Source organism: Crocodylus siamensis, chromosome 2, assembly GCF_052110815.1.
Source record: "Crocodylus siamensis isolate JL-2025a chromosome 2, ASM5211081v1, whole genome shotgun sequence".
NCBI lineage: Eukaryota > Metazoa > Chordata > Crocodylia > Crocodylidae > Crocodylus > Crocodylus siamensis.
This window is the reverse complement of record NC_143396.1, coordinates 89,701,295-89,713,816: the sequence shown is the minus strand read 5'-3', so window position 1 is coordinate 89,713,816 and position 12,522 is coordinate 89,701,295. Positions and strand designations below refer to the sequence as shown.

Here is a 12,522-nt window from a genome sequence, read left to right as displayed (position 1 = left end):
GGGGACATTGCTTTCTTCAATGCCTGCTGTGCCTAACACAGGTAATGGCAGTTGTCCATCCAAAACCACTCTTGTTAATGCTCTGACTCATGTGTGCTTGTTTGAATACATCCTCCAAATGTTTAACGTTTCAGTGACAACCAAAACAGATGAATATTTTGAAGGGGTGTGGTGTAAAGTTTGCACGTATTTCATACTGTAACATACCAGAAGGAAAACAGTTTCCTTGATTGTGTGCACATGAAACACACACAATGTATTTTATGTGTTTTATGAATGTAGAATGACATAAAACAAAACTAAACATTTATTTTAAGTTCTTAAAATATGAACACTTTTTTATGTGGATTTGGGGGATTTCCTCCCTACATTTGTTTTAATAGAAGCCTCTTTAAAATGCTCGGGACAAGACAAAATACTCTTAACTTGAAACCATTTAGCATACGAAGTGCTATGATTGTCTATATTTTACTATTATGTGTATTCTACATCATTTTAAATATTTTAGGTTTGCTTATGATTTTTATCCCACTTTCCTGTAGTACAATTATGGAATTGCAGTATTTAAATACTGTTTAGCAAGTGGTCATGCAATTGTTTCTGAATGAAGGTTTAGTACTGGCTTGCTTTTATGTCTGGTCATTTTCACTGCTTTGTCCTTTCATTTATTTAATAGGAAAGTTATTAATTGAGGAGAGTATTGGTTAGTAGGTAATACAGTTAAACATATAGTAGGCACTCCAGCTGGGATGGAGGCATGTACAGAGGAAAGCATACTGTAACTATTTTTAAGAAAGTCTATTGAGCACTCTTCTATAAGTTGTTATACTACAGTGAGTATCTTCTGTAACTTATATAGAATTTTTCTTGGCATCGGATGTTGTAAATCTGGAACAAACCAAAAAATCAATACATCTGTGGTTTGTAGTTTGATCCTAGGACAAATGTTTTGTTTTGTTTATTTTAAGATTGCTTTTCCCATGCTTCTTTGTATCCCCTACTTAATAGTGAGTATCTTGAGGGCTAGGGGCAGAAGTTACACATAAACCAGTTTAAGTGATTGGAAACTGTTTTAAACTTGTAACAGAACAGAAGTTCAGTGTATATAAACCACTTTGAAAATGATCAAAACTGGTTTAAGATAAACCTGATTGGATATAGTATCAGACTGAACTGATTTAGTTCAAACTGATTAATGGAACTTCTGTCCCAGATCCCTTCCTAGTTAAAGTTTATTCACAGTCCCCCAGCATCCCAGGATGCTTTGCAAACCACCTTCCTCTCTCCTCCCTACCGCCCCCCAGCCTGTCCCTCACTCCCTGACACCTCAATTTATATTTTCACTGACTGGCTTTGTTTCTTTCAGCCTCTGGTTTCTTCACTATACATTCCATCCAGGAAGAGCAGGGGGCCTTCCCAGTGTGAGTGAGATCTTGGCCTGCCCACCTGTTTCTGGGCTAACTGCCTGCCCCTCTTTCCCCTGCCACACCTTGATGGAAAACTGATTCATATGTTTCCCAGGCAGGAGGCTGCCCATTTAGGCCCCTGATGTCTAGGGATGACATGCATCCATTCTGCAGGCCCATATCTCCCCTAACACTGTGGCCAAAGCCTTGCAGATGGTATCCCAGGCAGCAAAGCTCATCTGGGGCCTCACAACTCCACAGGAACCAGCAATCTTCAGGCCTCTCAAAGATCTTACAGGTCTGGGCTTTCCCTAGCCAGGATTGTGCATGTGTGTGGTAGCTGGAGTTTATAAGGTGCCTCCTACCCACCTTTCACCAGGGAGGTTTGCAGTCCTGGCATTTTTGGGGGGCTGCCACACCACCAGCAGTCCCACCAGGTCTCCTAACCCTGGCAGGGTACAGTTTTAGGTCATGCCTAGGACCTGGGGCCTCCTCCTTCCCCATAGCCCCAGCTCATACCTCCAAGTTCATCCTGGCACGGGAGCTCAGCAGGGAGATGTTCTTCCCTGCTGACTGGTGATACAGTGAGTGCCGCCTCCAGTTCTGAGAGCGGGGCATTAAATGGTTTAAAAAAAAATAGGTGTGGATGGAATAAGGAGGGTGACACTCACTCAATCTGCAGGTGGAGCTTGGGGAAACCCAGCAGCGGAAGGTTCACCTTCAGAAACACCAGCTGTTCTACCAAACCAGGTTCCAAGGAGGTGTGGTGGGGTGTCACTAGATCCCCAGCAGTGATGAACACCCTCTCGCTTGGAGCACTGGTTGGTGGACAGGACAAGTGCTCATGGGCAACTGTGGCCTGATCCTGCCACATCTAGCTGTGGGTTACCCAATAGGCCAAGGGGTGGCAGTACAGCAGCTCCACATCCTCGGTGAGATTGGTAGCCACCAAAGCCTTGGCACTACCTGCCTGAGGCTGGGGTCTGGTGCCTCTGGACCCCAACATTGAAGCCATGCCCTTGGCCCACATTGGCAGTGGCTGGCATGGAGGAGACTGACTGGTGCTTGGAATCCTGGCATGGGAAAGTTGATCCCCCTCTTCCACGTCCCCTCGCCTCTGCCCTTCTCCCTCCCTGGCTCTGTTCACCAGCATCTCCGGCTAGTGATCGAGAGTTTTCGTGCTGCATATGCTCCCCTTCACCCTCGGGTTGCACATGCCCACCAGCATGTGGACTGTACCAGACTGCAACAGATCCAGCGGTTTTTTGATGTCCTCCTTCAGCCGCTTCAACAGTGCCTGCATCTCTGGTGAAAGCGGCTTAGCAGCCAGGAACATTGATCCCCTGGAACTTCTCTGTTTGGTTCTCAAGCTTCTTGACTATGGGAATCACCTGGCCAAAGAGGGCATCACCAGTGCTGAGGGTCTCAGTGGCCTCAAGAAAGGGCTCGAGGACCACTAAGATCTGGGAGATGGTATCCCATTCGGCTCTGTTAAGGGGGCCGCTGATCCCTTTCTCCCTGAGCAAGGCCATCTCATGGATAACCTTCTCTTGCTCCACCAGCCTTTCCAGCATCAGGTATGCGGAGTTTCACTGAGCCTCCACATCCTGCATGATTTTGTGCTCCAGGATGCTCAGCTCTGCCTGTTTGTCCCACAGCATCTTGCTCCCTTTGATGCTGTGGTGGAAGTAGCCCACCACCTTCCTCCATTTTTAAATGAGTTGGGGGGTGTCACGGTGCCATCACCAGCAGCCCTGTCCTCCTCCAAGGCGTCCCTGACTATGAGGTGGAACTTGTGTTCCACACAGTGGATGCCAACAAAGTTGGCATCTTGCACTGCCTTGACCATATTAGCCCCGTTGCTGGTGACCATGAACCCAGGGGTGAGCTCACCCTGCCCAATGAGCCACCCCTGTGCTATGTAGTTCATGGCCACCATGATCTCCCTTGCCATGTGGGACTCATCCATCACCTCTGCTTGACAGAGAGCCCACTGATGCCCTGACTGATTGCACCAGTGCCCTGTGAGGGAGAGGTAGGCATACTGTCCACCCTGGCTGCTCCAGATGTCCAAGGTGAAGTGCAGAGATACTTATGGACTTGCCTTGTGCAGCTCCACCCTCAAGTACTCCCTGCATGCCTTATACGGGGAGGGTACCACTGTTCTGCTAAAGGAGGTGTGTGTGGGCACTTAGTAGTATGGGCCATGAGCGCAGTGAGCTACTTGTACGCTGGCTGCTCAACAATGGAGAAGGGCTGGCCATCCAGAGGAAGCATCTCCCCAGTGCTCTGGGTGATCTCGCTTGCCCTTGCAATGTGCTCCCGCCCCTTTGTCTTTGGCTTTCCCCCCACCGCTCCAGGGTGGCCTGACTCTGTTTTATGGGGACAGGGGCTTTGGAGTGAGAGGGGGACTTCCCTTTGGGCACGCTCCCACTGGTACCAGGCTGAGGAGAAGCAAGGGCAAAGGGGTGCTGCCTCCTGAGATGCAGCAGGATTGCTGTGGTGGTGAAATGTTTCACCTCCTTGCCCTAGATGATCCACTTTCAGCAGTGCTAGCAGATAACATACTTGGGATCATCTGCCACCTCAAAATGTTCCCACACTACACTACCCCTCCGCTTCTGTGTTGAGGATGGGGATCCTGCCTTATCTCCCTCCTCAGCAGGCAGAGGCATAACAACAGGAGAAACTGAGCCACCTGCCCCCACAGTCTCCTCTAAGCTGCCTTCTGGAGATGTAGACCTGGCTCTAGGGGAGCTTGGAGGGGTGGGGAGCACAAACTCAGATTCCATTTCGTTCCCCAGAATTTCTTTTGCTAGGGCACTCAGGTCGCCTGCTTCCAGATCCAGCTCCTCCTCTGGAACTGCAGAGCTCATGCTGGGAGATGAAATTGGGGTGGAGGAGACTGTCATGCTGGTGCTGGTGGCTATTTCTGGTGTTAGGGGATGTGGTGCAGGTCCAGGGAAACTGGCAGCAGGAAAGAGGATGTGTCTGTGTTTGGGAGGTTGGGGGGGACTTGTATTTCTCCCCTACTCCATCTAGTCCCTCTCCCTCCCCTACCAGAAAACCTGGCATCTGCCTTTCCAGCACATTTCATAATCTTTGCTGTGCTGGAAAATGTGTGTGTGTGTAACTATAATATCTCTTCTTCTCTTGGCTTACTATATGTGTATGTAGCTAATATCTCTTCTCTGTTTACTCTTTGTGTGTAACTAATATCTCTTCTTCTCTCTGTTTACTATGTGTGTGTAATGTATATGCTTTCCTGCACAGTGATGGATCACAGTGCCAGGGAAAACACAGCTTTCTTTTTAAAAAGTGTGGGGAAAAGAATAACAAGAACAAAGGGGAAGAATATGTTGAAAGAAATGGATTGGATAAGTAGAGGGATTCTAGGCAAGGGTAATTAGTAACCTGTATACAATCCTTTCCAAGAAGGGAGACTAGCAGGAGACTGACTAGGAAGACAAGCCAGTTAAGTAGTACCTTTCAGATGCTGTTGCTCAGGCAGAAAGAGCTCGCAAAAGGGCCAGAAAGGCTGCAGACAGAGGCTTATATGCTGTTTCTATGTCCCTCCCCCAGAGCACTGTGATTGGAAGGGGAAAGATCAGGGAAAGATCATAGTCACTGGCCAGCTACAGATGTCAGTCTTTCCCACCTGCTCTCCCTCCCTCTTCTCAGTTTCTGTTCCCCTGCAAGACTGCTTTCTGAATAGCTGAATCTTTTTTTCATTGATATGGAGGCTCCAGATCAATTTGGAAGTTTTATTTTTCTCCTGATTGAATTTGGATTTGGTGATTCAACCTCTGAATTTGGCCAAATCTTCTCCAAATTAAATTGGCTACCAAAGCTTTGCACGCCACTAGCTGCAAGCATGCTGAAGTGGGGCCAACATAGCCCAGGGCCTCTTTTAATCCCCTTCCTCACCAGAGGCAGGCTAGTCCACACCATCACAGGATAGAATTCAAAATGATCTTGATAAATTGGAGAACTAGGTTTTTAGCAACAAAAAGAAATTCAATAAAAACAAGCATAAGATGCTACCCCTAAAGGAAAAAAAAAGACAAGTATAAAACAGGGAATGAGTGGCTAGGAAATGACACGGTTGAGAAATATCTGGGGAGTCTTGTGAATCCGATGAGCAAACAAGGCTAAAGCAAATTTGGGCTAGGGAGGTGGTTGTGCCACTTGACTCAGAACTGATCAGTTCAGTTCCACTGCATTTGAGAAAAATACAGAGAAAGGGCTTGAAAAGCAAGCTGTATGAGGAAAGGTTGAGAGAATGAGGTATGTTTAGTCTGGAGAAAAGGAGATTAAGGGAGACCATGATAACAGTTTTCAAATATCTGAAAAGCTGTCATAAAGAAGAGCTAGAACAACTCTTTTCCTTTGACACAGACAGGATAGGACATAAATAAACAGTTTTAAATTGCAGCAAAGAAGTTTTACATAAAATGGTGGGGGAAAAAACCCTTTTCTTAATGTTAGAACAGTAGGATAATGGAATAAGCTACCTAGCGAAGCTATGGAATTTCCTTCATTGCATGTTTTCAAGAGGCTGGATAGGCATCTACCTGACGTGGTTTAGGAATAAGATATCTTTCATCTGTGCAGAGAATGGGACCAGATGAACCTTAAGGATATATCCAACCCTATGGGCACATCCAGGTGAGTGTACACATGCAGTTTGTGGGGCCACAGACCTGTTTGTGCTGTAAATCTCATGTGCTGCACATGTAGGTATTTGCCTGTAGCAGGGCACTAGGGTGCCTGCTACTGAATGGTAGTGAATGGGCTAAGCTGCTACTCAGCAGGGCAGCAGGTGAGAGTTAACCATGGTAACAGAGTGGGTCAGCTGACCACCAGGGGGCAGGGCCCGGCCTTTATAAACAGAGAAGGCCAAGGCCAGAGCTAGTTCCCTCCTGGCAGGAGCAGGAGCAGGAGCAGGAGCAGGAGCAGGAGCAGGAGCAGGAGCAGGAGCAGGAGCAGGAGCAGGAGCAGGAGCAGGAGCAGGAGCAGGAGCAGGAGCAGGAGCAGGAGCAGGAGCAGGAGCAGGAGCAGGGTGGGAGAGCTGATCAGACAGAGTCCAGGGTTACAACCTGGCTGCCCTGACTGGATGCATGATGAGAGGGTGTCTGGTGAAGAGCTGAGTGAGTGCGGACTTTGGGTTACAAGGCAGGAGGCTTCTGGTGTTTGTGTTATAGCCGTTTGGCTCATGGTTTAGTTATGGTTATACCGGAGGACCAGGTGAGGCTGTAGGGGAGTGAGGAGGCCTCACAGGGGCTCCCCAGTAGTTTGGGGGTTCCTGGTGCCCATTAGGGGCACAGCGAATGGTGTCAGGGTGGCACGGCGTTTTGTGCCACAGTGGGCATGGCGAGAGAGCACCAGAGAAGCGATTGGCATGTGGGGTTGGGACCCCAGCCCGCAAAGGCAGTTGCCCAGTAAGGCGCATGACGTGGAGGAAGGGTCAGAGGGCCAGGCATGGCTACGGGCCACCTGAGCCCTGAGCCCGAGAGGCGCGGCGCAGTGTGGGAAGCGCGGCATAGGCCCCGAGAGGGCGAGAGGTGCGGCATAGGCCCCAAGAGGGCGAGGGAACGTGGGAAGCGTGGCACAAACGCGAGAAGCACGACATCGCCCTCGGAGGGGGCGAGAAGTGCGGGAAGCACGGTACAGGCCCAGAGAGGGCGGGAAGCCCAGAGGGGGCGAGAGGCCCCAGAGAGGACAAGGAGCCCTGGAGCCAGGGGGCAGCAAGGAGCCCCGGAGTTAGGGGGGTAGTGAGGAGCTCAAGGTGAGGAAGGGCGATGAGGAGCCCCGAAAGGGAGAAGAGGTGGTAAGGGGCCCCGAAGGCATTCAACGGGCCGTGGCAGATTACACCAGCACCATCGGCGAGGCTTGGGCTGTGGTGTAGGGGAGGAAAAGGAGCCGCAGACAGTGCCCCCTGTCATCGGGGCGCACATGAATGGGCAGCTTCCTGCTAATTCCAATTATCCATCGTTTATAAATAAGATCAAAGTGTGGCAGACAAGAGTAGGCGGGCGGTCGGCCCATTACAGGGGGGTGGAGCTGCGTGTCTGGAGAGGCTCTGAAAATGGCAACCCTGTCACACTGCCACACTGCTAATTTGTTGTACGGTAGGTTTTTTTGGGAGTTCCCAGTGTCAGAAAAACCCATGACAAAAAAAGTGAGGCAGTGCACATGGCAGCAGCATGTGCCACCAAAAAACAGAGCCTGGCTGGCCAGAGCCACACTTGAGCTGTTGGCCAGTCTGCTAACTCTTGGATCACTGCCACTGGAACCCCAAGAGGCCTCAGCACACCAGGTAAAGCCACTAGGGCCAGCCCAGATGCTGGCCTCAACCTTCCCTTTCCCACCCAGAGCATTTCTCCACAAGCTAACCCCAGGTGCTGAGGTGTGTGCCTGGGCAAAAAAGCGGAGCCATAAATTTGTGCCACTGCTTTTTTTTTTTTTTTTCCCCATGGCAACTGTACACCCCTGCTCATGGGGATGTGCCTATGATTCTATAATGTGTTAATAGATTTAAGATTATTCTTAGAAAACCTAGGCCCCAGTTCAGCAAAACACCTGGCCATGTGCTCAAAGTTCATTGACACCTTAAAACACCCATTTGGGAATGTGGCATGCACATTATTAAATACTGCATATACTTTTCTTAGCAATTTATTCATATTCACAGTGAAATCCACTCGACTGCTGAAAGGATCTTTTTCCTCTTCCTTTTTTAAAGAATTTGATGCTACTCCATGAAAGGCCCATGGAGTAAAGGGATACTTCTTAAATGGACATAACTATCAGTAATGTTTTTTAAAAAGTAGAACAGAATTGGAAATTCACTTTGTTTGGAAGAATTTTCACGAGTGGCTACAGGGCTCTGGGAGTGGGGCTCAGGGTGTTGGGGGCTCAGGTGGTTTTTTCCTCGATCCTTCTGGTTATGGGTCACAGGCACAGGAGGGAGGGATGAATCAAGGCAGTAAATGGAAGACTAGCACTGCTGCCACCATGAAGGCTTCGGCTTCTACGACCACAGTCTGCTGTTCAGAGAGAGGCAGTGGTGTGTTCAGAAGAGACAGCTTTCACCTCACTCTACTGGGGAAGAAGCTCTTTTCAGCCAGAATGGCTGACTTGCTTGATCCGGCTTTAAACTAAGCTCACTGGGGGATGGGCAGACAACCATCGGAGCAAGCTCACCAAGCATCAACTGCAAAACCAGCAGGTTAGGATGCTCAAGGGAACCTACTTCTACCCAGGTCCAGGAACAGAGCTTCTCCATGAGTACAAGGAAGCTTAGGGCCTCCAATGACACACTTACATGCCTGTACACTAATGCTAGGAGTTTGTGGAATAAACAGGAGGAACTGATCCTTCTGCTAAACAGAAATGACTATGATTTCATAGGGATTATGGGCACCTAGTGGAACTCCTCCTATGACTGGACTACTAGTATAAAAGGCTATACCCCATACATGAAAGATTGTGCCGAAAAAAGGGGTAGGGTGTAGTTCTCTATGTGAAGGATAGCTACATGTCCCTACAAGCTGAGATTGGCACATCAAGGATTGGAGACCCTTTGAGTTAGAATACAAGGGGGATGTAGTGAAGGGGATACAATGGTAGGAGTCTACTACAGACCTCCAGACCAGAAACAAGTGCTTGACCAAGAATTTGCCAGGAAACTGGCCAAGGCTGCATGCTCTTGGTGCATGGGTATCATGAGAGACTTTAACTACCCGTACACCTCATGGGATGAGCACTCAGCCAAATCCAATTGGTCACAAAGCTTCCTTACATGCATGCATGAGCTCTACCTGTCTCAAGAAGTTTATGGGCCAACAAGAGGCAAGGTGCTGCTGGACCTGGTACTGGCCAAAGGGGGTGAACTAATCAGCAACCTAAGAATCTAAAGGAAGCTGTGTGAGAGTGACCACGAGTTGAACACTTTCACTATCCATCACAAAGCTGGCAAGTCAGCCAGCAATGCAGTAGATCTTGACTTTAGGAAAGCGGACTTCCATTAACTGAGGAGGCTTGTTCTTGAGAAGGAGTATGCTGCACTGGTCCGCACATGCAGGGAGCGAACTAGAAAAGCTAGGGATGCAACTGAACTCCATCTGGCTATATGAGTCAAGGACAAAAAAAAAGTCCTTTTTCAGATATGTGGGGAGAAAAACAAGGGCAACATTGGACCCCTGGTAAACCAGCTGGGGCAGCTGACTACAGACACCCAGGAAAAAGCCAATCTGTTTAATGATTACTTTGCATTCGTTTTTCACCAGCCCAAAGGGACCACCCTGCCTAACATGATGCAGGATGACTGGGATGAAGATGAATATATGCCCACCATTGGTGGATCTTGTGAGGGAGCATCTTGAGAGGCTGGACCCCATAAATCAGCTGGTCCAAATAGGTTGCACCCAAGAGTGCTAAAGGAACTGGCAGACATCATAGGATGCAGCCATGGCAAGGATATTTGAAAACTTGTGGCACTTGGGCAAGTACCTGAAGATTGGAAGAGGGCCAATGTGGTGCCCATCTTCAAGAAATGGAGAGGAAAGAAGACCCAGGAAACTACAGGCCAATCAGTTTGACCTCAATCCCTGGGAAGATTTTGGAAAAAAATATCAAAGAAACCATTCTTGACAGGCTAACAGAAGGCAACATTCTGAGGGATAGCCAACACGGGTTTGTTGTGGGTAGGTCTTGCTTGACCAATCTCATTTCCTTCTATGACCAGGTGATGTATCACCTGGACAAAAGGGAAGAGGTTGATGTCATATATTTGGACTTTAAAAAAGCCTTTGACCTGGTGTCCCATGATGTCCTCATGGAAAAATTGGGCAACTGCAGCCTCGACTACTCCACAGTCTGATGGCTGGGGAACTGGCTCCGAGGTCAGACCCAGAGAGTGGTAGTTGACAGAACTGAATCAACATGGCACTCAGTGACTAGTGGTGTCCCCCAAGGCTCCATTCTCAGACCTGTACTCTTTAATGTCTTCATAAATGATCTGGACACTGGTGTCAAAAGTGGACTGGCCAAGTTCACTGACAACACCAAACTTTGGGGAAGAGTGTCCACACTTGAGGATAGGCTGGTGATCCAGGCCAACCTTGATAGGCTTGCAAGGTGGGTGGATGAAAACCTGATGGCATTCAATACAGAGAAATGCAAGGTGCTCCACCTCATGGGAATAAAAACCCACATCACACTTATAGGCTGGCAATGCTACACTTGCTAGCACCATGACCAAAAGAGACTTGGGGTCATGATTGACCACAAGATGAATATGAGCCACCAATGCAATACCACAGTTGGCAAAGCAAACAAAACTCTGGCTTGCATCTACCAATGCATCTTGAGCAAGACCCAGGATGTCATCCTCCCACTGTACTCAGCCTTGGTGAGGCCACAGCTGGAGTACTGCATCCAATTCTGGGCTCCACAATTTAGGAAGGACATGGAGAAGCTTGAAAGAGTCCAGAGGAGAGCCACGCACATGATCAGAGGGCAAGAGAACAGGCCTTATGAAGAGAGGCTGCAAGCCATGGGACTCTTCAGCCTGGAGAAGCACAGGCTCAGGGGTGACTTGGTGGCAGCCTATAAGTACATAAGGGGTGTGCATCAGGATCTGGGGGAACACCTGTTCACCAGAGCACCCCAGGGGATGACAAGGTCCAACAGTCACAAACTCCTGCAAGACCATTTTAGGCTGGACATAAGGAAAAACTTCTTTACTGTCCGAGCCCCCAAGGCCTGGAACAAACTCCCCCCAGAGGTGGTGCAAGCACCTACTCTAGGACACTTTCAAGAAACATTTGGACATTTATCTTGCTGGGATCCTTTGACCCTAGCTGACTTCCTGCCCCTTGGGCAGGGGGCTGGACCCGATGATCTTATGAGGTCCCTTCCAGCCCTAATGTCTATGAAATCTATGAAAGTCAGGGTAGAGGCATTGGCCTTTGGAATCCATAATATTCTACTACAGAAATGTAAGCACATCTAATTCAATCTAACTTGCATATACTATGAAAGTGATGTTGCGAACATTAAGAAGTCTGAGGTATAAATTTGAATAACAGTAAAAATAAATCTTATTGTATTGGGTAGTTTTAAAATTATTTCTTAAGAAAGAAAAATGTTTTCTGGCTAGAATTATCAGTGTCTCTCGTTTTTTCTCCAGCTGAAGCCTCATCTATCAAGATGATCACAGATACAGTTTGGATAAAATATATTTGTGCTTTAAGCACTAGGGCCCTGATCCAGCTAAGCACTTAGGCTAGGTATAGAGGTCACAATGTGCGTTAAGCATGCAAAACGCGCTTTAAAGCTGTAACAGAATGGACTTCACAGCACATAAAGCACTTAAAAATGGTGGATCCCTCTATAATTTAACTCTTGGTGGATGTGGTATTAGACTAAAGCACTTTAGGTTAGAGCACTTTTTTGAAGATCTGTACTACATCTATCGTACTTCAATGAAGGTCACATTCTGTCACCATCCCAGGGCCCTTCGTTGTGTGGCTTGATCACCTCTGCTGGTGCTCACCCAGAGTAGATGAAAAATGGCCCAGCTCTGCCACTGAGCTGTCACAGAGAGGAGACAGAAAAGGCTCTATTTCCACTCTGTACTGTGGCGGTGGGAGGGAAAGGGAAACCTGGAGATCCCCCCATAAGCTTGCGGACGTGGGTCTTTGTGGCAGTCAAGCTGGTCCATATGGCAGAAAGGCTTTGTTTCCCCCTCACCCCTGGCCCCAGTCCCCAGCTTCTGGCTGTCATTGTCAGGAGGCTTGGGTGGGGCAGGGAAAGTAGCCCCACAGCTTGCTGGCTGGGGTCACTCGAGGGGAGGGCGGGGGAAGGGGGCTGTATCCTTGTAGCAGGCAGGCTCATTTCCCCCCCCTCAGCCTGTTGACAGCTGCAGCCAGAAGCTGCTGCATGGAGCTGCCTGGCTGGCTTTTTGCTACACTGGGAACTGGGGCAGGGGACAGGGGGAAAGGAGCCCCCTCTGTCACAAACTCCCCTCTGCCACAGCTTGCTGGCTGGGGTCTTGGGGGGACACAGCGTCAGGTCCACATGATAGGGGGGCTTTCTCTCCCACCCCCCA

General features: G+C 48.8%; 1 protein-coding gene across 2 annotated transcripts in view; it reads left to right on the top strand.

Annotated features, from left to right (window-relative positions):
- GUCY1A1 (guanylate cyclase 1 soluble subunit alpha 1) overlaps positions 1–12,522 on the top strand; it is a 59,920-nt gene that overhangs the window by 23,250 nt on the left and 24,148 nt on the right. The window lies entirely within an intron of this gene.